This window comes from Gymnoscopelus microlampas, assembly GCF_963454915.1.
Source record: "Gymnoscopelus microlampas genome assembly, chromosome: 11".
Taxonomy (NCBI): domain Eukaryota; kingdom Metazoa; phylum Chordata; class Actinopteri; order Myctophiformes; family Myctophidae; genus Gymnoscopelus; species Gymnoscopelus microlampas.
The window spans coordinates 53,703,258-53,729,739 of NC_139948.1; the positions used below are offsets into that span (position 1 = coordinate 53,703,258).

The window sequence follows — 26,482 nt, forward strand, 5'->3', positions numbered from 1 at the left end:
TAACAGGCGCTAAAACTCCCGACAAGCTAACGGCTAATAACAGAACGAGCTAATGCTGGTTGCTGGTTTCTCTCCCGACCTGGCAACCTGGGGCTGCCATTCAGAGAGATAAGCAGCCCCAGCGTTAGCTCGTTTGTTATTAGCCGTTAGCTTGTCGGGAGTTTTAGCGCCTGTTACATTATCATGGGACTCAACAATGAGTACTAGAAGCAAAAAAACAGACTTTGCATTGGTTAAAATAGGCGAATTTGGGCTATTCTATATCCTCCTACAATGACAACGGTGGGGGTCGATAGGGGGCTCTGTGGATTTACGCGATTTTCATTTATACGTTGGTAAGTGATTTGACACACATCAAACATAACACTTAAAATGACCGGATTTCTCCTTTAAAGGTCAAAGTTCTCTCTCTACCTCTCACTCTTTTATTCTCTCCCACATCTCTCCCTCTCTCCCTCTCTGTGACCCCTACCTCTCTCTCTCTCTCTCTCTCTCTCTCTCTCTCTCTCTCTCTCTCTCTCCCCCTTTCCCTCTCTCTCTCTTTCTTGCAAAAAAAAGCACAGAGTTCAATACAAGGTCTGTTAAGAGGATTAAACCCATTGGGGTCCTTCGTATTCAATTCATCAAAACACTTAATGACAGACAAATATACGATACTATGCAAAAAAAATCATGTGAAGGAGTTGTAATAAAAAGGAAGAATATATATGTAGGTCTAAAGTAAACAGTTTTGGGGGGGGGGGGGGGGGGGGGGGGGTCTTGGACATGAAGCTGTGTCCTCCGGTCCTGCTTCATGTAAACCAGAGGTTCTCTAACTTCTTTGTCATCCCTATAAATAACTTTATCATCCACGGCACCCCTGAATGACGTTGTTACTTTATAGAACCTTGGCTCCCGGTTGTTTTTTGGATGTATTTTTTTTTTTTTACTAGTTTATAAAGCTCTAAATGGTCTGGCACCTTCTTACCTCTATGATCGCCTGCCTACATATGTTCCAGACCGCCCCCTTAGGTCTTCCTCCTCGAGGTGCCTACAATGACTTATAAAAAACACGGTGAAGCAGCATTCTGCTTCTACGGGCCGACAGAGTGGAATAAACTCCCACAGGGGCGCCAATTTATGTCCGCGCTATTGGGTGCGCACAGGGGCGGACTTAAGGATCTGGAGGCCCCAGGCGAACGGTAGTATGAGGCCCCTGGCTGCCGCTCAGTTGCAAAAAAAACAAGTACGGACAAGTACATTTTCCATTCAATTGTCCGGGCTCAATTTCTATTTATTTTTTCATGAGGCCCCAGGCTAACTCTTGAGGCCCCAGGCGCGGGCTGGCTGGCCGCGTTGCGCACCGTGCGCAACGCGGCCAGAACAGCACGATTTACTCCATGAAGTGCAGATGTCGGAGGTTATTTATTTTTCTTTTTTTGTGATGAGTTTGTGATGGGTGCTCGTCATTTCTCCTGGGTGCTTTAGCCCCGAGGCACCCACGGTATTGGTGCCCTTGAACTCCCATTACACCTAAGACAGACAGGCCTCTGTGGATAGCTTTAAAGCGCCATTACACCTAAGACAGACAGGCCTCTGTGGATAGCTTTAAAGCACCATTACACCTAAGACAGGCAGCCTCTGTGGATAGCTTTAAACCACCATTACACCTAAGACAGGTTGCCTCTGTGGATAGCTTTAAAGCACCATTACACCTAAGACAGACAGACCTCTGTGGATAGCTTTAAAGCACCATTACACCTAAGACAGACAGACCTCTGTGGATAGCTTTAAAGCGCCATTACACCTAAGACAGACCTCTGTGGATAGCTTTAAAGCACCATTACACCTAAGACAGACAGACCTCTGTGGATAGCTTTAAAGCACCATTACACCTAAGACAGACAGACCTCTGTGGATAGCTTTAAAGCGCCATTACACCTAAGACAGGTTGCCTCTGTGGATAGCTTTAAAGCACCATTACACCTAAGACAGACAGACCTCTGTGGATAGCTTTAAAGCGCCATTACACCTAAGACAGGTTGCCTCTGTGGATAGCTTTAAAGCACCATTACACCTAAGACAGACCTCTGTGGATAGCTTTAAAGCACCATTACACCTAAGACAGGTTGCCTCTGTGGATAGCTTTAAAGCACCATTACACCTAAGACAGGTTGCCTCTGTGGATAGCTTTAAAGCACCATTACACCTAAGACAGACAGACCTCTGTGGATAGCTTTAAAGCACCATTACACCTAAGACAGACAGACCTCTGTGGATAGCTTTAAAGCACCATTACACCTAAGACAGGCAGCCTCTATGGATAGCTTTAAAGCGCCATTACACCTAAGACAGGTTGCCTCTGTGGAAAGCTTTAAAGCACCATTACACCTAAGACAGACAGACCTCTGTGGATAGCTTTAAAGCGCCATTACACCTAAGACAGACAGCCTCTGTGGATAGCTTTAAAGCACCATTACACCTAAGACAGGTTGCCTCTGTGGATAGCTTTAAAGCACCATTACACCTAAGACAGGTTGCCTCTGTGGATAGCTTTAAAGCGCCATTACACCTAAGACAGACAGACCTCTGTGGATAGCTTTAAAGCACCATTACACCTAAGACAAGTTGCCTCTATGGATAGCTTTAAAGCACCATTACACCTAAGACAGGTTGCCTCTGTGGATAGCTTTTTCTTCACTCTTGCTTTTAGTTGATTTTTAAATCTCTGTGTTGTTATTCATGTCTTCACTGTTTTGCTTGATTCACTGCCTTTTTGTTTTGGCCATTATTTTATTGCCATTATTTTAATGCCATTATTCTAAATGGTTTTAATGTTGTTTTTGCTTTAATCTTCTTTTTGCTTTATTGTTAAATTATTATTATTGCTTTTTCTGTAAAGCACCTCTGCTTTATTTTATTTTTTGTATACATTTTTTGCTCTGTAAAGCACTTTGAACTTTCATGTCATGAATGGTGCAATATAAATAAAATGTATTATTATTATTTATACCCTATTTAACCCTAACCCATATTACACTACGTAAATATGTTAATCTTTGCCCCTAAGATACAGTTTAATGTCACGAGGAAAACTATCAGTTTCCATTATAGGACAGGTTGAAAATATATTTATACTTGACCTTTAACCACTTGAAGCCCAGCATCCCTATTCTGGGGGGAACATTCACCAAAAACAGCTGATCTACAAGCTCACAACGCGTCACGCGGTGTGAGCTTGTAGATCGGCTATTGTTGGTGAAGAGATTTGGTGTAGACTGAAAAAGAAGGCACCAAGTACAGTGCAACACAGGTCTGTTTAACTACAAAGCAAAGCAAAGCAAAGCAAAGCAAAGCAAAGCAAAGTTTGTTGTTTACCCAGGGTGTCGGACTAAGCACGAAGCTTGTTTCCAGCCGGACCCTGCATGGAAGCCTTGCTCAAGGGCTATTCAGCGGTGATTCATGATCGATGTGATGAATTGGGGAATCGAACTAGGGACCTTCCGGTATCAAGGCCGCCCCTCTAACCACTAGGCCACCGCTGCCACAGAGGGTTTGATTGATTGATTTGAAAGTTTTATTAGGCAAAAATAATGTAAAACATCACAGTTACATTTATAATACTTTTGTCTAAAAGGTCCGTCCTAAAAAGTCCTTGTAGACTTGTTTCCGTTGAGGTCCTTGGTATTCATTTTATAGACATATATAGTAGCAACCAAACAGTTCAAATATCAACATAAAAATACAGAGAAAAAATAACACAATGGAAAAAAAAAAGCAAAAATAAGCAAAAAGCTAAAAAATGTATATATACAAACAAGGGGAGGGGGGTCGTCTGTCTACCGGGAAACTTGTACTACCTCCTCTTTTGGCCTCCTCCCGTCTATATTATAGCCGTTGAAATCACGTCTATAATATAGACGTCTATGTACAGACGCTTAAAAAACAGCTAATCAACGTAGACCGCAAAAAAACTTTCACTGTTATACCAATTATAACCCGGTTTTAGACGGAGGTCTAATATGGCTCAGTGGGTAGTCAGGCAAGCTATACTTTACCATGTGAGTGGAACGCAGGCTTGTCACAATTATTACACAATCGTCTAATTGATTGAATATTGATTGATTGAATATTTTATTAGGCAAAAAATGTAAAACAGCACATTTACATTTAAAATACTTTGTCTAACAGGTCCGTTCATAAAAGTCCTTGCAGACTTGTTTCCAATGAGGGCCTTGGTATTCAATTCATAGACAAAATTATTTTATTTGAGATAATCACAGTTATTTTTGCATAATCTGATCTACAAGCTCACAACGTGCTCACAGCTCACAATGTGTCACAAAGTGACGCATTGTAAGCTTGTAGATCAGCTATTTATGCTATATTGTTTGTACATGTATTAAATACATATTAAATATGTTAATACTTTCTTTGTATATTAAAGTTATTTGTCATATCTGCCCTGTGCAATTTTGGATCAGGAAGCCTAAAAGGCACAACGATACTAAATACTAATTAAATACTACGATTCAAAAGGTTATATTATATTCTCCACAGCACTTGTATTCCCCCTGTGTTGACACATGGTACATTCCCTGGTTCAGTAGGTCAGCACAGGTGCAATGCATTATTGTTAATTAACAGCAGTAGTGTGTTTTCTCTAGTCAGTGACAGACAGTTGTTTACTTTTGGTAAAATAATATTATCCACTGTTGGACTATCATGTCTGTTTTCATTCACTTCATCTTAAGGTAAGACAACACTTGTCTTTCTTATTTGTTTTGCTTCCTTGTTGTGTTTGTCTGTGTGACATCTTCACTTTTAAGGCATTAGTAGGTTTATACTGCTGGCTTCTTCTCTTCAATGTGTATTTGCTGTGTTTGGAGTGAAACTGCTCTGGTCTGTAACTGGTCTGTTCATGTCTGTTGTGTTGTTGCATATTATGCTAATGAATAGATTCAGTCAAATCTCTCCTTACTGTGTAATGTTGGTGTATTTACAGTGTTTGTCCACCAGGTGTCTCTGTTCACCACATCTTCAGCTAAAAGACACACATTCCTTTCCTTTATAGTTTCCTTCATTCCTTCCCTCCTCTCCTCTGTCCTTTGTTTATACCTATTATTTTTATTATGTTTTTTTTTTCCTTTAGTTAATAATTATCCTTTCAGTTATAAAGGCCGGTTGTTACACCACAGATGACTATTGTGAAAATAGCAGATCTACAAGCTCACACCGCATCGCACTGTGAGGTGTTGTGAGCTTGTAGATCTGCTATTTTCAAAGAAATGCTTGCCTTTGATTGATTGATTGATTGATTGATTGATTGATGTACTTTATTTAGTAAGACATGAGAACAACAGTACATGGAAGTACAAATTCACAATACAAGGTCTACTAAACTGGAAGACTCATTAAAGCACTGAGCTTGTTTCAAATGAGTTCCCCACGCACACAAATCATGATGACATATAAGAGACAGACAGATATACACGCTACTATAGAATGTCATACAATCAGTTTACAGGTTACTGGTATGAAGAGTGAAAAATGTGTACAAAAGAAGGAAGAGAGAGGGGGGGGGGGGGGGGGTAGGTTAGGACATGGGGTAGGTTAGGACTTGGACAGGGGCCATTTATCAATTGCAGCCTCCTGAAGGTGTATCTTTTGGGCAGTTTTGAAAGTGAGTAGGGTAGGCTTTCTTAGGTAATATTTGACAATTTGGCCAAATGTTTGACCATGGTCTTATAGTGTAGTTAGTTACTTTTGACACAGTACTGGTCTTATTAGTTTATTTTCATTTGTCATTTCATCTGTATTAAAAAGGTCTTAAATGGTCTCTTTATAAATGTGCAGATACCCTGTATACACTTATACTGTATGTTGGTCTGTTTACTGTTGAGTGAGAAATCAGTGTGTAAGAGCACCCGGTGTCCATTTGTGCGATGGACACGAATAATAAGGACTCCAATTCCCCATTATGATGCTGCCCCAGTTTTACGTCCGCGGGTGCAACGTCAGCTCCTTTGTCTCTGCTTTGCTGACGGCCCATGTTCCCACAGGTGCTGGAGGACAGGCCAGGGGAGGCATTAGTGGGCGGCTCCTGACATGCACCGGCGGGTTGACTGTAGGGAGTACCGGTGGGACGACCGTGAGGAGTATGTGTTCCACAGACACTTATGTCGGCCTTAGGTGGTGTATGGGACCTTAGGTGTGATGCACTGGCTGCAGGTTTGCATTTTGTCCCTAATTAAGGCCAATTCATGCTGTTCTGGGATATTAGGGCCCTCACTTTCATCCCCATGTATATATTTTCTTTTTACAGTGTATTATTTTATTTTACTTAGTTACAACAATTATCAAACCGTGGCTTTTAGTGATAACTATTTACTAAAGTGAAAACATGGACCCTCACAGTGGAGTCAGTACTGCTGTATGAGGCTGAGACATGGACCCTCACAGTGGAGTCAGTACTGCTGTATGAGGCTGAGACATGGACCCTCACAGTGGAGTCAGTACTGCTGTATGGAGCTGAGACATGGACCCTCACAGTGGAGTCAGTACTGCTGTATGGAGCTGAGACATGGGCCCTCACAGTGGAGTCAGTACTGCTGTATGGAGCTGAGACATGGACCCTCACAGTGGAGTCAGTACTGCTGTATGGAGCTGAGACATGGACCCTCACAGTGGAGTCAGTACTGCTGTATGGAGCTGAGACATGGGCCCTCACAGTGGAGTCAGTACTGCTGTATGGAGCTGAGACATGGACCCTCACAGTGGAGTCAGTACTGCTGTATGGGGCTGAGACATGGACCCTCACAGTGGAGTCAGTACTGCTGTATGGAGCTAAGACTTGGGGAGCAGTGAGATGTTGGCCATCAGCCATGCACCTGGGCCCAGGTGGCCACGCCCTATAACAGCCTGCCTCCCCAGTCCTCTCTTCCCTTCAGTTCATTTACCTTTTGCTCCTCACCCAACCTACACCTCCTTATCCCACATTTATGTTCACACATGCAATAATCCACTCATGCATACACACAGTACACTACTCTACTGACTTTACTGATTTACACACCTCATCTGTTTATTGTCTCCGCCAGAGGTGGAGAGTATGTTTTCGTCTCCGTCCTTCCGTGTGTCCGCCAAGCTAACATTGGTCAAGCTTCACGTGACACGTGACAATATGTTGAAAGGGTGTGCTTTGATTGGCTAGCGAGACGCATGACGAAATAGAAACCAATAAATAGGTGTGTCACTTAAAAAAATCATTTATATTTTTTGAAGTGAGCTTCAGCCAAGCTAACATTGGTCAAGTGACACGTGACAATATGTCATATAAATAGGTAAGACAGAATTAATCAGGAACAGTCCTGGCGGAGACCTGTGCTCCGAGGAGCACATTTTCTAGTTCATGATCTGTTCGTTCATTTTGATTATTGAATAAACACTAAATGTTAAACTGCGTGTCCCCTGTCTTTTTGCTATGTTCCCTGCTGGTTCCCCTAGGCCAGGGTCATAACAATAATGTATTTTGTAAATGTGTAAGTTGTGATGACAAGTTGTGACACTGCCACATAAATGTGTGAAATAATATATTTCCTGTCCAGGTATGATGATTATTGAAAGAAAAAGGTAAACAAGAGACATAACATACTTGGTGATAACAGGGGAATATATTGGTTAAAATATGGTTGACTATTTAACTGTATATAATATTTAAATGTAGTATACAGAAAAAAAATGTTTTGTTTTGTGTAAGGTGATTATGGCCATTATGATTCATTTTCTGTTGACATGGTTCACTCATAGGGGGCGCTGTGGGGAAAAAGCAGCGCATGTAGCAAAAGTTCCACAGGAAGTGAGGTATCAGGAACAACTATAAAAGTACAGGAAGTGAGGCGGCCGTGGGTTCCATTTTAGGTTTTGAAAAAAAGTGTTTGTTGGTGTTTGAGAAGGAGACTCTTACTAAACCAGCCTATACAGCCTCTACTAAACCACTGAGCAGTGTGGCCGGAGAACTTATGCATCTGGAAGGAGAGAAGTTTGGAGGAGGAACATTTCTGAGGGTTTAGCTCTGAAGCCAGTCAGAGCTTTTGGACAAAGAAGCCCATGTGACTGACCCTGACTTGAAGGTTGGGTGAGGAATATACTTTTTTATGCAATGCATTGCCTTTTCATTTGATGACTTTGGGGATCACCTGATTTTCAGAAAATAGAAGATCGACAATATCTGTTTGAATACTTTTGGATTACCTTTGGATTACTATACTCATTGGAGGCTTTGAGACAAGTGCACTGATCCTTTAATTGCACTGAATTGAATTATTATTTTGGTTGATTAATATTGGGTCAGATAAAATACTGCATTTAATTTCAAAAGCAACAGTTTAGTGTTTTCTTTTTGGTCTGCAATACAGTTTGTTTACAGTATAAAGAATTACTGCCGCAGGTACAGGACCTTTATTTCTTTAATATAACTTTATGGTTGTGATTGTTATAAAGTGGCTTCATGTTAACAGAGCTGTTATAAAGATACAATGATCATCTAAAAGGACCAGTACATGTTCTCATACTGTGACTACATAGCGGGGCGATGTCTTACACAACCTGGCTGAAGTTACGTAAGAGAGAAACACAGGAGCGTAGCTTTAGACACGCCCCTTTATGATAGAAGAGTTCCAGCGTTGTACATTCAACCATTTAGACACACACAGCGTTGTAGTGAACAGAACAGGCTGGATCAAAGCATACACATTCATGTAGGGTAAGTGTTATCCATCAATATACTAGAACACATCCCTCTAGTCTGGTCTGCTGGGATAAAGGTTCATGTCTGCTGTTCTCACCTTTATCTTTATGAAGGTTAATGTTGTGCTGTGTTTTATATAATGTATTACAACCACTTGTTATTATGTATCAAAGTTTGGTTGAATGTAAAATACAAACAATGTAGGAGAACCTTTAATTTGTTCCTTTTCTCTCTGTCTCTCTACCTTCTGTGTGTGTGTGTGTGTGTGTGTGTGTGTGTGTGTGTGTGTGTGTGTGTGTGTGTGTGTGTGTATGGTCGCTCCAGGAAAGCGGAGACAATGAGTGACTTTCTTTTCTAAATGTTAACATGCACACACTCTGCCGTGCGTGCGTGCGTGCGTGCGTGTGTGTGTGTGTGTGCACCATGGCAGCGCGGATGTGAGACGCATGTGGACACCAGCAGTGTTAATGTTGTTGACTAAGACTAAGAGACTAAACAATGTCAGAAAACTAAAATATGTCTCAAACTAAAGAGTTTTATTCTAAAGACTAAACCAGAATTTTCTGTCAAAATGAACTCTGGAGCCAGTGTTGTTTTTTGTAACATCTAACAACCACACCGTTGTACCAGTGTTAATGTAGTACAGTAGGTGCAGATTTAACATGCATTTTGCAACGCTGCTGCTTGTGCCATGGATTCTTCTTGTGGTGTGTGTGTGTGTGTGTGTGTGTGTGTGTGTGTGTGTGTGTGTGTGTGTGTGTGTGTGTGTGGCCCTTTAGCTATATTGTAGATTTGGTGTAGAGGGAAAAACATCACATTGAGCTGAAAAACATACTTTTTATTCCAATAAACCCTCATAAATACGTCACATGACCACATTACCCTGAGGTCACATGACTTACTGTCAACTGTCACTCTAGCAGAGTGACTTTTTTTCTAAATGTCTCATGCATGAGCGAGGAACGCACGTGGGCGTGCACGAGGTTTAACATGGGCTGAGTTCACATGCACACACTCTGCCGTGTGTGTGGTGTGTGTGTGTGTGTGTGTGTGTGTGTGTGTGTGTGTGTGTGTGTGTGTGTGTGTGTGTGTGTGTGTGTGTGTGTGTGTGTGTGTGTGTGTGTGTGTGTGTGTGTGTGTGTGTGTGTGTGTGTGTGTGTGTGTGTGTGGCCCTTGAGCTATATAGTATGTGACGACCATGCAGACATACCTTGGTGATTGGTGATACCTTGGCTAGGTTCATTGTTTACACTGTCTCTCTGTATTCTATGATCCTATAGTTTACTGAGACACTACACTGTCTCTCTGTATTCTATGATCCTATAGTTTACTGAGACACTACACTGTCTCTCTGTATTATATGATCCTATAGTTTACTGAGACACTACACTGTCTCTCTGTATTATATGATCCTATAGTTTACTGAGACACTACACTGTCTCTCTGTATTATATGATCCTATAGTTTACTGAGACACTACACTGTCTCTGTATTCTATGATCCTATAGTTTACTGAGACACTACACTGTCTCTGTATTCTATGATCCTATAGTTTACTGAGACACTACACTGTCTCTCTGTATTCTATGATCCTATAGTTTACTGAGACACTACACTGTCTCTGTATTCTATGATCCTATAGTTTACTGAGACACTACACTGTCTCTGTATTCTATGATCCTATAGTTTACTGAGACACTACACTGTCTCTGTATTCTATGATCCTATAGTTTACTGAGACACTACACTGTCTCTCTGTATTCTATGATCCTATAGTTTACTGAGACACTACACTGTCTCTCTGTATTCTATGATCCTATAGTTTACTGAGACACTACACTGTCTCTGTATTCTATGATCCTATAGTTTACTGAGACACTACACTATCTCTGTATTCTATGATCCTATAGTTTACTGAGACAATACACTGTCTCTCTGTATTCTATGATCCTATAGTTTACTGAGACACTACACTGTCTCTCTGTATTCTATGATCCTATAGTTTACTGAGACACTACACTGTCTCTCTGTATTATATGATCCTATAGTTTACTGAGACACTACACTGTCTCTCTGTATTATATGATCCTATAGTTTACTGAGACACTACACTGTCTCTCTGTATTATATGATCCTATAGTTTACTGAGACACTACACTGTCTCTGTATTCTATGATCCTATAGTTTACTGAGACACTACACTGTCTCTGTATTCTATGATCCTATAGTTTACTGAGACACTACACTGTCTCTCTGTATTCTATGATCCTATAGTTTACTGAGACACTACACTGTCTCTCTGTATTATATGATCCTATAGTTTACTGAGACACTACACTGTCTCTCTGTATTATATGATCCTATAGTTTACTGAGACACTACACTGTCTCTCTGTATTATATGATCCTATAGTTTACTGAGACACTACACTGTCTCTGTATTCTATGATCCTATAGTTTACTGAGACACTACACTGTCTCTGTATTCTATGATCCTATAGTTTACTGAGACACTACACTGTCTCTCTGTATTCTATGATCCTATAGTTTACTGAGACACTACACTGTCTCTGTATTCTATGATCCTATAGTTTACTGAGACACTACACTGTCTCTGTATTCTATGATCCTATAGTTTACTGAGACACTACACTGTCTCTGTATTCTATGATCCTATAGTTTACTGAGACACTACACTGTCTCTCTGTATTCTATGATCCTATAGTTTACTGAGACACTACACTGTCTCTCTGTATTCTATGATCCTATAGTTTACTGAGACACTACACTGTCTCTGTATTCTATGATCCTATAGTTTACTGAGACACTACACTATCTCTGTATTCTATGATCCTATAGTTTACTGAGACAATACACTGTCTCTCTGTATTCTATGATCCTATAGTTTACTGAGACACTACACTGTCTCTCTGTATTCTATGATCCTATAGTTTACTGAGACACTACACTGTCTCTCTGTATTATATGATCCTATAGTTTACTGAGACACTACACTGTCTCTCTGTATTATATGATCCTATAGTTTACTGAGACACTACACTGTCTCTCTGTATTATATGATCCTATAGTTTACTGAGACACTACACTGTCTCTGTATTCTATGATCCTATAGTTTACTGAGACACTACACTGTCTCTGTATTCTATGATCCTATAGTTTACTGAGACACTACACTGTCTCTCTGTATTCTATGATCCTATAGTTTACTGAGACACTACACTGTCTCTCTGTATTATATGATCCTATAGTTTACTGAGACACTACACTGTCTCTGTATTCTATGATCCTATAGTTTACTGAGACACTACACTGTCTCTGTATTCTATGATCCTATAGTTTACTGAGACACTACACTGTCTCTGTATTCTATGATCATATAGTTTACTGAGACACTACACTGTCTCTCTGTATTCTATTATCCTATAGTTTACTGAGACACTACACTGTCTCTCTGTATTCTATGATCCTATAGTTTACTGAGACACTACACTGTCTCTGTATTCTATGATCCTATAGTTTACTGAGACACTACACTATCTCTGTATTCTATGATCCTATAGTTTACTGAGACAATACACTGTCTCTCTGTATTCTATGATCCTATAGTTTACTGAGACACTACACTGTCTCTCTGTATTCTATGATCCTATAGTTTACTGAGACACTACACTGTCTCTGTATTCTATGATCCTATAGTTTACTGAGACACTACACTGTCTCTGTATTCTATGATCCTATAGTTTACTGAGACACTACACTGTCTCTCTGTATTCTATGATCCTATAGTTTACTGAGACACTACACTGTCTCTCTGTATTCTATGATCCTATAGTTTACTGAGACACTACACTGTCTCTGTATTCTATGATCCTATAGTTTACTGAGACACTACACTGTCTCTGTATTCTATGATCCTATAGTTTACTGAGACACTACACTGTCTCTGTATTCTATGATCCTATAGTTTACTGAGACACTACACTGTCTCTGTATTCTATGATCCTATAGTTTACTGAGACACTACACTGTCTCTGTATTCTATGTATGTGTTTACCTTGCTTACTGTTCTCTCTCTCTACGTCGTCCTCAGACGAGCCCTCCATCAGCGTCTCCAGTCATATGGGTTCTCCATACATCTGACCAGCTCCTTTGTGCTTTCTGCACCAGCATCTTTCCTTAGTACATCCACGTAGGTATGTGTTTATACATGCTTATCTTTGTTGAGATCACATGCTCTGTGTGTGTGTGTGTGTGTGTGTGTGTGTGTGTGTGTGTGTGTGTGTGTGTGTGTGTGTGTGTGTGTGTGTGTGTGTGTGTGTGTGTGTGTGTGTGTGTGTGTGTGTGTGTGTGTGTGTGTGTGTGTGTGTGTGTGTGTGTGTGTGTGTGTGTGTGTGTGTAGACACCTCTTATCTCTGTATTATTCCGTAAATGAATGCCGTACTTTAACCATTTGATGTCACGCAAAAATAGCAGATCTACAAGCTCAAAACGCATCGCACTGTGACACGTTTTGTAGATCTGCTATTTTTGCTATTTTTGAAAAGTAACATTTTTATTTAATTTTAAATGCATTTAGTTATACTTACAGTATGTTAACCTTATGAACTTCAATACAAATACATTGGACATAAAAAGACAATAGAATGTTAATACTAGTCATTAAGCTACTAATATAGACTGAAGTCATTAAAGTGGGTCATGTTTACATGTTATGAATCATAACAGCTGAAATCAATAATATAATCACTATTCTGATATTAACCTGTGGGCCACATTAAGTGAAGGTGGGGGCCGCATGTGGCCCCCGGTCCGCCAGTTGCCCATATATGGTATAGAGTACTCTATGTAAGGGGGGACAACATTTTGGGCCTCCACTTCTTTACCATTTATCATGACTGGTGAGAAGTATTTTAGCAAAGAGAAAATCAACTCCACTTTTATGTCTTATAACTCACCAGAGCTTTGTTGACAGTGTGTGTAGGTGACCCCCCCCCCCCCCCCACAGTGTGTGTAGGTGACCCCCCCCCCACACAGTGTGGTGTGTATTGTAAAGGTTATTGTGTCAGTGTTACAACACTTTGACTAAATCTAATCTAAATCTTACAAACTATGAAGGTCTGTCTGTCTGTCTGTCTGTCTGTCTGTCTGTCTGTCTGTCTGTCTGTCTGGAGACAGACACATCTTCACTGATGTAGGATCTGATCTGAACCAAATGGACCCTTACAGGTCTGTAACTCTGAGAGTTTAAGTAATGGAACAAAATGGACCCGTAATGGTCCATTTGGTTCCATTTGTTACTCTCTGAGTTACAGACCTGTAAGGGTCCATTTGGTTCAAACACTCTCTGAGTTACATTGACACTGTGAATAAATGGCATCCATGGCAGATCTACAAGCTCACCCCATGCAGGCAGACAGACAGAAAGACAGAAAGACAGGGGGAGCAGACTGATAACCTCGTCCCATTGGCTACCGTAAACGCCAGTCAATATGTGTGACATGTCCCGCCCTAGCTGTTGCCAGGCAACATGTCTGCTCAGTGTGTTCACTTCCTGTTGTCTGTGATGACAGGAAGCAGCTTCTCTACTCGTCTCTGCACTTCCCTTTTCTTCCTCTGTTTGTGATGTTTAATGTTCATGAGTGATGAATTGAATGACAGGACCACAATGTGTTATCCTTTTAGCATCATTGTAACATCATACCACTGTACTGTTTACAAACTGTGTAGAAAGTACTGAATGCAATCAATACATCAATCAATCAATCAATCATGACACAAACCTTTTCTTTTTCAAGGACTCCATAACTATGAGAGTACAAATGGATCCATCATTTCATTCGAACCACCTTAAGGGCAAGACCACTTTGGTAGAGGTTTGGGTTGTGTATTTACCTTGCCATGATGTAACTCCAAAGGTGGACAAGAAATAAATAATAATTGCTCCATTGATTAGAAATTGATCTACATTTGCTCCTCATTGACTTACATTGTATGGTAAAACAGCTCTCAAAGTCACTCTATAAGCACATAAACGAACAAGAACAAAGCTGATTCAGACAATATAGAACATCACCAAACCCAGTACTGTTTTCTTTTTTTTTTTAAATAAAAATGATTCTATTTGATCCACTGCACTTCCTTGTTTATCGTGGCACAACAACGGGGGAATACCAAAACGCTCGTCCCAAAACACAGTCACCCCGGGGCAAATCCGGCGGTATTACAGAAAAACAAATGACAGTATTGTGGAATACTGTCATTTGTTTTCTGAGGCGAACTTGTCCGCCCAGCCCAATACTTATGGAATACTTTTGGGTCAATTTATTTATTTATTAAGTAGCCGTGTAATAAGCGGGATAATGCTTGGGGAGGTGGTCGTTATTGAAATGTAAAGCCCTTCAGGGTGGTTATGCACCTTGGCTCCGCCTCGGTGCATAATCACCCTGTCAGGCTTTAAATTTCAATAATGACCACCTACCCATGCATTATCCCTTGCCTAATCAATGGAGTGATTATTTTTTATGTCTTGTCCACCTTTGGAGTTACAGTGGGGCAAAAAAGTATTTAGTCAGCCACCATTGTGCAAGTTCTCCCACTTAAAAAGATGAGAGAGGCCTGTCATTTTCATCATTGTTATACATCAACTATGAGAGACAAAATTAGGGGGAAAAAATCCAGAAAATCACATTGTCTGATTTTTAAAGAATTTATTTGCAAATTATGAGGAAAATAAGTATTTGGTCAATAACAAAAGTTCATCTCAATACTTTGTTATATACCCTTTGTTGGCAATGACAGAGGTCAAACGTTTTCTGTAAGTCTTCACAAGGTTACCACACACTGTTGCTGGTATGTTGGCCCTTCCTCCATGCAGATCTCCTCTAGAGCAGTGATGTTTCGGGGCTGCAGCTGGGCAACACAGACTTTCAACTCCCTCCAAAGATTTTCTATGGGGTTGAGATCTGGAGACTGGCTAGGCCACTCCAGGACCTTGAAATGCTTCTTACGAAGCCACTCCTTCGTTGCCCGGGCGGTGTGTTTGGGATCATGGTCATGCTGAAAGACCTAGCCACGTTTCATCTTCAATGCCCTTGCTGATGGAAGGAGGTTTTCACTCAAAATCTCACGATACATGGCCCCATTCATTATTACCTTTACATGGATCAGTTGTCCTGGTCCCTTTGCAGAAAAACAGCCCCAAAGCATTATGTTTCCACCCCCATGCTTCACAGTAGGTATGGTGTTCTTTGGTTGCAACTCAGCATTCTTTCTCCTCCAAACACGAGAAGTTGAGTTTCTACCAAAAAGTTCTATTTTGGTTTCATCTGACCATATGACATTCTCCCAATCCTCTTCTGGATAATCCAAATGCTCTCTAGCAAACCTCAGACGGGCCTGGACATCTACTGGCTTAAGCAGGGGGACACGTCTGGCACTACAGGATTTGAGTCCCTGGCGGCGTAGTGTGTTACTGATGGTAGCCTTTGTTACTTTGGTCCCAGCTCTCTGCAGGTCATTCACTAAGTCCCCCCGTGTGGTTCTGGGATTTTTGCTCACCGTTCTTGAAAAAAAAGAAGAAAAAAAAAGATCCTACGGGGTGAGATCTTGCGTGGAGGAATGGGCCAACATACCAGCAACAGTGCGTGGTAACCTTGTGAAGACTTACAGAAAACGTTTGACCTCTGTCATTGCCAACAAAGGGTATATAACAAAGTATTGAGATGAACTTTTGTTATTGACCAAATACTTATTTTCCTCATAATTTGCAAATAAATTCTTTAAAAATCAGACAATGTGATTTTCTATTTTTTTCCCCCTAATTTTGTCTCTCATAGTTGATGTATAACTATGATGAAAATTACAGGCCTCTCTCATCTTTTTAAGTGGGAGAACTTGCACAATGGTGGCTGACTAATTACTTTTTTGCCCCACTGTACATCATGGCAAGGTAACTACACAACCCAAACCTCTACCAGAGTGGTCTTTCCCTTTAACCCATTGATACCTGGAACGCATCTGTGTCACTTTAGATGTCTTTGGCTATTCAAAAATAGCATATATACAAGCTCATAGCGCGGCACCGAGTGCCGCGCTATGAGCTTGTAGATCTGCTATTTTTGAAAAATTGTGAAAACATATTTTTTTGTTTTTTTTCAAGAAACTGTTAGGATTTAGAAAACATTTTTAAGAATCACGTCAGGTCTTCATGGGTTAAGGAACCCTGAGGGTCACTGACCTTTGAGAACCATTGTTTTTAGAGTGAAATAACCTCTGGCTGTGATCATAGCTGACAACACTTTTTAAATATAAAGGTACCAGCAGCTGGTACCTGCAACACACACACACACACACACACACACACACACACACACACACACACACACACACACACACACACACACACACACACACACACACACACACACACACACACACACACACAGAGAGAGAGATAGGTTGGGGGTCTGTAACCATGACGACAAATAAACATGTTAAATTGTGATGAAGAGAAAAAGGGTCTTCCTCATGGTGTGCATAAGCTAATGATCAATGACCGTGTGAGAGTGCAGAGACATTGATTAAGAGAACCAAGACTGACTGACTGACTGACTGACTGACAGACATTTCTAAAATGATTTGTAGGATTAGTGATGTCTGAACCTCAGTAACATCATAACAGTCTACTGTCATGATAAAAATTATCTTTATTTATCATTATAAATAAGTAGTGATGTCTGAACCTCAGTAACATCATAACAGTCTACTGTCATGATAAAAATGATCTTTATTTATCATTATAAATAAGTAGTGATGTCTGAACCTCAGTAACATCATAACAGTCTACTGTCATGATAAAAATGATCTTTATTTATCATTATAAATAAGTAGTGATGTCTGAACCTCAGTAACATCATAACAGTCTACTGTCATGATAAAAATGATCTTTATTTATCATTATAAATAAGTAGTGATGTCTGAACCTCAGTAACATCATAACAGTCTACTGTCATGATAAAAATGATCTTTATTTATCATTATAAATAAGTAGTGATGTCTGAACCTCAGTAACATCATAACAGTCTACTGTCATGATAAAAAATGATCTTTATTTATCATTATAAATAAGTAGTGATGTCTGAACCTCAGTAAGTGTCTGTCATGATAAACATGTATGTTGTATGAAGGTGGATCAAGGACCCACTGCACACATTCAGCAAAGCCTTTCACATGGAATAATGTATATCTGACATGTTTATATAACTGTATGTTCAACTCCAGGCTGAATGCATTAGTGTTGCTTCACTATATTTTTACACCAGTTGTTTTGACTTATTGATAAACTTTGTACATGTTATCCGTGTGTCATGTCTACCTGAATGGATCAGAGCTCTAAACCAATCACAATCTCTACTGATAATATGTTGTCTTTATTGACAGGTCCTGTATCCAATCATCTGACACTCTACACACTTCTTACAACACAAGAACACGGTAAGACTTAATGTGCTTGGAATGTAAAATATGGATGTAAAATGTGTAAAAAATATATTTACAGTATATTGCATTTTCCCCCCTCTATCAGCCACTATATAATGATGCTGGGGTGTTTTCCTGCATTGAAACACAGTCCTCTTTCTGCAATCCGTATTTTCCCAACTATTTATGTTTTGACATCCGGGTATCCGGCTCTGTCCGGGACGTAAATGAAACACACACATGTGCGCCTCCGTGCGGGACGCGTCCTCGCTCAATGTTCTGTGATTGACATGAAGGTTGGTGTGTGTGTGTGTGTGTGTGTGTGTGTGTGTGTGTGTGTGTGTGTGTGTGTGTGTGTGTTTGCTAAACCATGTGTGTGTGTGTGTGTGTGTGTGTGTGTGTGTGTGTGTGTGTGTGTGTGTGTGTGTGTGTGTGTGTGTGTGTGTGTGTGTGTGTGTGTGTGTGTGTGTGTGTGTGTGTGTGTGTGTGTGTGTGTGTGTGTGCTAAACCATGTGTGGGCGTGTACATCTGTTGCTTTTCAAACATGTTTTATGTCAAAGACCTCCAGTTTGGTAAACATCACACCCTGGACCCCAGAACTCTTAGAGTGCACTGGGAATGACAGAACTGTAAGGGTCCATTTGGTTCCATTTGTGTTTAGTTTAGTTGTCCTGTGTGGATGTCCAGGACTCCTGGACCTTCTGTATAGAGTACTCTATGTAAGGGTGGACAACATTTTGGGCCTCCACTTCTTTACCATTTATCATGACTGGTGAGAAGTATTTTAGCAAAGAGACATTCAACTCCACTTTTATGTCTTATAACTGATCATTCAAATAATAAGTGAATCATTTAATTAATAAAACTGACTACATTAGTCACTAGTTTAAGGTGAATAATAAAGGACAGATTGATTATGAATTAGTTTTTATGCACATCAAATAATAATGCAACAATGATTGATGTAACTGTTAAAATACTCATGACACTGGATCAAGTTTCATGTTGGCTTCACATGGTTGAGCTTCAGTTCCTTATTAGTTTTTCTCACTTCACTTTTTAGCTGTAAAGATCTAGTCACATGATGTGTGGTTTGTCTGAAAGAGTCTTTCAAAGTTCCCTTTCTTCACCATCTCTGCAGAGTTGCTGAAGAGACAAATACATTTCCTATTTGACATGACAACAACTAAATATACATCTTGTCATAATTACTCTTATATTGGTCACATAAAAATAAAACAATCATCTCTACCTAACCATGAAGACGATACATTTGAATTGATATGTTTTTCTATGAATCCATTCACAAAGCACTGAGCAGAGCTGACAACAATACACTTACTAAGATGATTTTGTGTGTGTGTGTGTGTGTGTGTGTGTGTGTGTGTGTGTGTGTGTGTGTGTGTGTGTGTGTGTGTGTGTGTGTGTGTGTGTGTGTGTGTGTGTGTGTGTGTGTGTGTGTGTGTGTGCGCGTGCGACTGTGTGTGTGCGACTGTGTGTGTGTACGTGTGCGACTGTGTGTGTGTGTCTGTGTGTGTGTAAAGCGTGTTGGAGAGAGGTTGTTTAAATGCAATATTCATCTGTCTTTATTCTCTCTCTTGTTAGAACGTGTTTGGCTGAAACCAAAGTGGAGACAAACACATTCTCTCTCTATCACTCACTTGTGCTCTGTCTCTCGTTCTGGCTCTCTCTCTCTCTCTCTCTCTCTCTCTCTCTCTCTCTCTCTCTCTCTCTTTATCTCTCCCTCTCTCTATCTTTATCTCTCCCTCTCTCTCACCCCCCCCCCCCCCCCATGGGTGGAGCATCCACAGAAAATAGAGGATCTACAAGCTCACTATCCGTCGAGCTGCAATGCGTTGTGAGCTTGTAGAGCGGCTATTTTCACCGAAGAGATTTGGTGTAGAGGGGAAAAAAGAACGTTTCAAAACATCACATTGAGCTGAAAAACATACTTTTTATTCCAAGAAACCCTCATAAATATGTCACATGACCACATTACCCTGAGGTCACATGACTTTCTGTCAACTCACTCATGCACTCTAGCAGAGTGCATGAGTGAGGAACGCACGTGGGCGTGGTTTAACATGAGCTGAGTTCACATGCACACACTGCTGTGTGTGTGTGTGTGTGTGTGTGTGTGTGTGTGTGTGTGTGTGTGTGTGTGTGTGTGTGTGTGTGTGTGTGTGTGTGTGTGTGTGTGTGTGTGTGTGTGTGTGTGTGTGTGTGTGTGCGCGCGCGTGTGCATGTACCTCAGAGTGGCTATTAACATGATTCAAACTGAAATGGTGTTTGTGACTGACAATTTTCAGAAGTAAATATAGGCCTAAATATTATTTTGTTCTGTAATAGTGTTATGATAACTTCTGATTTGATCATATTTGTTGAGAGCTTTGTGCCAAGGATTTAAGGATCAATACGTTTATTATTTAAAAATTGAAGCACCTTTTTTTTAGGACTATAGGAGTGTTCATTTTCTGAAGTCTTGCTGCTGTTCATTTTATGAAAACCATGAAGATCAGTTACTTGAAAAGTGTGCTGTCAGGTTTTGTACAAATTCAATATTAACTTCTGTTAGTGGCATACCACTGTGTTGACAGGTAGTGGCTATCAACATTAACATTAACTGAAATGGTGTTTGACTGACAATTTTCAGATGTAATAGGCCTGAATATTTTGTTCTGTAGCAGTGTTATGATAACTTCTGATTTGTTGACATTCATTTTGTTGAGAGCTTTGTGCCAAGGATTTAAGGAAAAAACGGAGAATGTGACTCTTGCTATTTCCCTCTTGGATTTAGTGTGTGTGGTTTTGAATGAACTACATTCTCAGGCTAAATGCACGTGACATGAAAGGGGCCTTGAGCCCCTGCCCTTTTACCTGTTGGTAAAAAAGGTGCCCTCTCCAGTTTCAATAACTGAAACTGCTCATTTTACATTGTTAACCAGTAATGTAAGGCTATACTGGATTGGTAGGGCAGGCTGGGTGGTTGTTTTGGCTGTTCTGGCAAAGATTGTTTTTTTTTTGTCAATGTGATCAGGACAAGAAGGTTGTGTCCCACTGTTATAGAGTTATATGCTGAATGTCTCATATAGATCATCAGTGACTGTAACTTTTGTATGAATATTGTTCATGTTTGTGGAGTTATTTTTTCAGTATAACCCTCCATTCATAGTGTTAATTTAAAATGAGATATTCCTCTAAATCTGGGTAGAAATGTAAAAAAAAAAGACATCATCTGGCCGGCGCCAGCAATAGGTGCCCTTTTGAAATTCCAGCCCCTGCCTCTCCAAATCCCTCTGCACGTCTCTGTCAGGCTGCTACCCTCTCTGTGTGTGTGTGTGTGTGTGTGTGTGTGTGTGTGTGTGTGTGTGTGTGTGTGTGTGTGTGTGTGTGTGTGTGTGTGTGTGTGTGTGTGTGTGTGTGTGTGTGTGTGTGTGTGTGTGTGTGTGTGTGTGTGTGTGTGTGTGTGTGTAAAGTGTGTTGGAGAGAGGTGTTGTTCAAATGCAATATTCATCTGTCTTTATTCTCTCTCTTGTTAGAACTTGTTTGGCTGAAACCAAAGTGGAAACAAACACATTCTCTCTCTATCTCTCACTCGCTCACGCTCTGGCTCTCTCTCCCTCTCTCTCTCTCTCAGCCCCCCCCCCCCTCTGGGTGGAACATCCACAGAAAATAGTGGATCTACAAGCTTACTATCCGTCGAGCTGCAATGCGTTGTGAGCTTGTAGATCGGCTATTTTCACCAGAGAGATTTGGTTTAGAGGGAAAAAAGAAACGTCTCTAAACATCACATTGAGCGGAAAAACATACTTTTTATTCCAATAAATCCTCATAAATATGTCACATGACCACATTACCCTGAGGTCACATGACTTACTGTCAACTGTCACTCTAGCAGAGTGACTTTTTTTTCTAAATGTCTCATGCATGAGCGAGGAACGCACGTGGGCGTGCACGAGGTTTAACATGGGCTGAGTTCACATGCACACACTCTGCCGTGTGTGTGTGTGTGTGTGTGTGTGTGTGTGTGTGTGTGTGTGTGTGTGTGTGTGTGTAAGCGCGCACGCGGCCCTTGAGCTATATAGTATATATATGACGACCATGCAGACATACCTTGGTCATTTGTTCTCATGTTTTTGTTACTGGTTTTATCTTTATCAGCACTACCTGTGATCCTATAGTTTACTGAGACACTACACTGTCTCTGTATTCTATGATCCTATAGTTTACTGAGACACTACACTGTCTCTCTGTATTCTATGATCCTATAGTTTACTGAGACACTACACTGTCTCTGTATTCTATGATCCTATAGTTTACTGAGACACTACACTGTCTCTCTGTATTCTATGATCCTATAGTTTACTGAGACACTACACTGTCTCTGTATTCTATGATCCTATAGTTTACTGAGACACTACACTGTCTCTGTATTCTATGATCCTATAGTTTACTGAGACACTACACTGTCTCTGTATTCTATGATCCTATAGTTTACTGAGACACTACACTGTCTCTCTGTATTCTATGATCCTATAGTTTACTGAGACACTACACTGTCTCTGTATTCTATGATCCTATAGTTTACTGAGACACTACACTGTCTCTGTATTCTATGATCCTATAGTTTACTGAGACACTACACTGTGTCTCTGTATTCTATGATCCTATAGTTTACTGAGACACTACACTGTCTCTGTATTCTATGATCCTATAGTTTACTGAGACACTACACTGTCTCTGTATTCTATGATCCTATAGTTTACTGAGACACTACACTGTCTCTGTATTCTATGATCCTATAGTTTACTGAGACACTACACTGTCTCTCTGTATTCTATGATCCTATAGTTTACTGAGACACTACACTGTCTCTGTATTCTATGATCCTATAGTTTACTGAGACACTACACTGTCTCTGTATTCTATGATCCTATAGTTTACTGAGACACTACACTGTCTCTCTGTATTCTATGATCCTATAGTTTACTGAGACACTACACTGTCTCTGTATTCTATGATCCTATAGTTTACTGAGACACTACACTGTCTCTCTGTATTCTATGATCCTATAGTTTACTGAGACACTACACTGTCTCTGTATTCTATGATCCTATAGTTTACTGAGACACTACACTGTCTCTCTGTATTCTATGATCCTATAGTTTACTGAGACACTACACTGTCTCTCTGTATTCTATGATCCTATAGTTTACTGAGACACTACACTGTCTCTCTGTATTCTATGATCCTATAGTTTACTGAGACACTACACTGTCTCTCTGTATTCTATGATCCTATAGTTTACTGAGACACTACACTGTCTCTCTGTATTCTATGATCCTATAGTTTACTGAGACACTACACTGTCTCTCTGTATTCTATGATCCTATAGTTTACTGAGACACTACACTGTCTCTCTGTATTCTATGATCCTATAGTTTACTGAGACACTACACTGTCTCTGTATTCTATGATCCTATAGTTTACTGAGACACTACACTGTCTCTGTATTCTATGATCCTATAGTTTACTGAGACACTACACTGTCTCTGTATTCTATGATCCTATAGTTTACTGAGACACTACACTGTCTCTGTATTCTATGATCCTATAGTTTACTGAGACACTACACTGTCTCTGTATTCTATGTATGTGTTTACCTTGCTTACTGTTCTCTCTCTCTACATCGTCCTCAGACGAACCCTCCATCAGCGTCTCCAGTCATATGGGTTCTCCATACATCTGACCAGCTCCTTTGTGCTTTCTGCACCAGCATCTTTCCTTAGTACATCCACGTAGGTATGTGTTTATACATGCTTATCTTTGTTGAGATCACATGCTCTGTGTGTGTGTGTGTGTGTGTGTGTGTGTGTGTGTGTGTGTGTGTGTGTGTGTGTGTGTGTGTGTGTGTGTGTGTGTGTGTGTGTGTGTGTGTGTGTGTGTGTGTGTGTGTGTGTGTGTGTGTGTGTGTGTGTGTGTGTGTGTGTGTGTGTGCGCGCGTGCTTGCTAAACCATGTGTGGGCAGACACCTCTTATCTCTGTATTATTCCGTAAATGAATGCCGTACTTTAACCATTTGATGTCACGCAAAAATAGCAGATCTACAAGCTCAAAACGCATCGCACTGTGACACGTTTTGTAGATCTGCTATTTTTGCTATTTTTGAAAAGTAACATTTTTATTTAATGTTAAATGCATTTAGTTATACTTATGTTAACTTTATGAACTTCAATACAAATACATTGGACATAAAAAAGACAATATAATGTTAATACTAGTCATTAAGCTACTAATATAGACTGAAGTAATTAAAGCGGGTCATGTTTACATGTTATGAATCATAACAGCTGAAATCAATAATATAATCACTATTCTGATATTAACCTGTGGGCCACATTAAGTGAAGGTGGGGGCCGCATGTGGCCCCCGGTCCGCCAGTTGCCCATATATGGTATAGAGTACTCTATGTAAGGGGGGACAACATTTTGGGCCTCCACTTCTTTACCATTTATCATGACTGGTGAGAAGTATTTTAGCAAAGAGAAAATCAACTCCACGTTTATGTCTTATAACTCACCAGAGCTTTGATGACAGTGTGTGTAGGTGACCCCCCCCCCCACTGTGTGTGTAGGTGACCCCCCCCCCCACAGTGTTTGTAGGTGACCCCCCCCCACACAGTGTGGTGTGTATTGTAAAGGTTATTGTGTCAGTGTTACAACACTTTGACTAAATCTAATCTAAATCTTACAAACTATGAAGGTCTGTCTGTCTGTCTGTCTGTCTGTCTGTCTGTCTGGGGACAGACACATCTTCACTGATGTAGGATCTGATCTGAACCAAATGGACCCTTACAGGTCTGTAACTCTGAGAGTTTAAGTAATGGAACAAAATGGACCCGTAATGGTCCATTTGGTTCCATTTGTTACTCTCTGAGTTACAGACCTGTAAGGGTCCATTTGGTTCAAACACTCTCTGAGTTAAATTGACACTGTGAATAAATGGCATCCATGGCAGATCTACAAGCTCACCCCATGCAGGCAGACAGACAGAAAGACAGAAAGACAGGGGGAGCAGACTGATAACCTCGTCCCATTGGCTACCGTAAACGCCAGTCAATATGTGTGACATGTCCCGCCCTAGCTGTTGCCAGGCAACATGTCTGCTCAGTGTGTTCACTTCCTGTTGTCTGTGATGACAGGAAGCAGCTTCTCTACTCGTCTCTGCACTTCCCTTTTCTTCCTCTCTTTGTGATGTTTAATGTTCATGAGTGATGAATTGAATGACAGGACCACAATGTGTTATCCTTTTAGCATCATTGTAACATCATACCACTGTACTGTTTACAAACTGTGTAGAAAGTACTGAATGCAATCAATACATCAATCAATCAATCAATCATGACATCAAACCTTTTCTTTTTCAAGGACTCCATAACTATGAGAGTACAAATGGATCCATAATTTCAAGGGTCATTTTCAAGGGTCCATTTAGTTCCATTTGTACACTCTCAGAGTTACAGACCTGTAAAGGTTCATTTGGTTCCATTTGTACACTCTCAGAGTTACAGACCTGTAAAGGTTCATTTGGTTCCATTTGTACACTCTCAGAGTTACAGACCTGTAAAGGTTCATTTGGTTCCATTTGTACACTCTCAGAGTTACAGACCTGTAAAGGTTCATTTGGTTCCATTTGTACACTCTCAGAGTTACAGACCTGTAAAGGTTCATTTGGTTCCATTTGTACACTCTCAGAGTCACAGACCTGTAAGGGTCCATTTGGTTCCATTTGTACACTCTCAGAGTTACAGACCTGTAAAGGTTCATTTGGTTCCATTTGTACACTCAGAGTTACAGACCTGCAAGGGTTCATTTGGTTCCATTTGTACACTCAGAGTTACAGACCTGCAAGGGTTCATTCGAACCACCTTAAAGGGCAAGACCACTCTGGTAGAGGTTTGGATTGTGTAGTTATCTTGCCATGATGCAACCCCAAAGGTGGACAAGAAATAAAAAATAATCGCTCCATTGATTAGAAATGGATCAGCTCCTCATTGACTTACATTGTATGGTAAAGTCACTCTATAAGCACATAAACGAACAAGAACAAAGCTGATTCAGACAATATAGAACATCACCAAACCCAGTACTGTTTTCTTTTTTTAATACAAATGATTCTATTTGATCCACTGCACTTCCTTGTTTATCGTGGCACAACAACGGGGGAATACCAAAACGCTCGTCCCAAAACACAGTCA

General features: G+C 40.4%; 1 protein-coding gene across 1 annotated transcript in view; it reads left to right on the forward strand.

Moving 5' to 3' along the window:
- Nucleotides 1–8,686: 8,686 nt before the first annotated feature.
- Nucleotides 8,687–26,482, forward strand: part of LOC311054870 (NLR family CARD domain-containing protein 3-like) — a gene marked incomplete at its 3' end in the record, with an annotated part of 60,536 nt that continues 42,740 nt past the window's right edge. Inside the window, exons 1-3 of the mRNA XM_084070867.1 lie at nt 8,687–8,743; nt 12,839–12,941; nt 23,925–24,027. The remainder of the gene's footprint in view (nt 8,744–12,838; nt 12,942–23,924; nt 24,028–26,482) is intronic.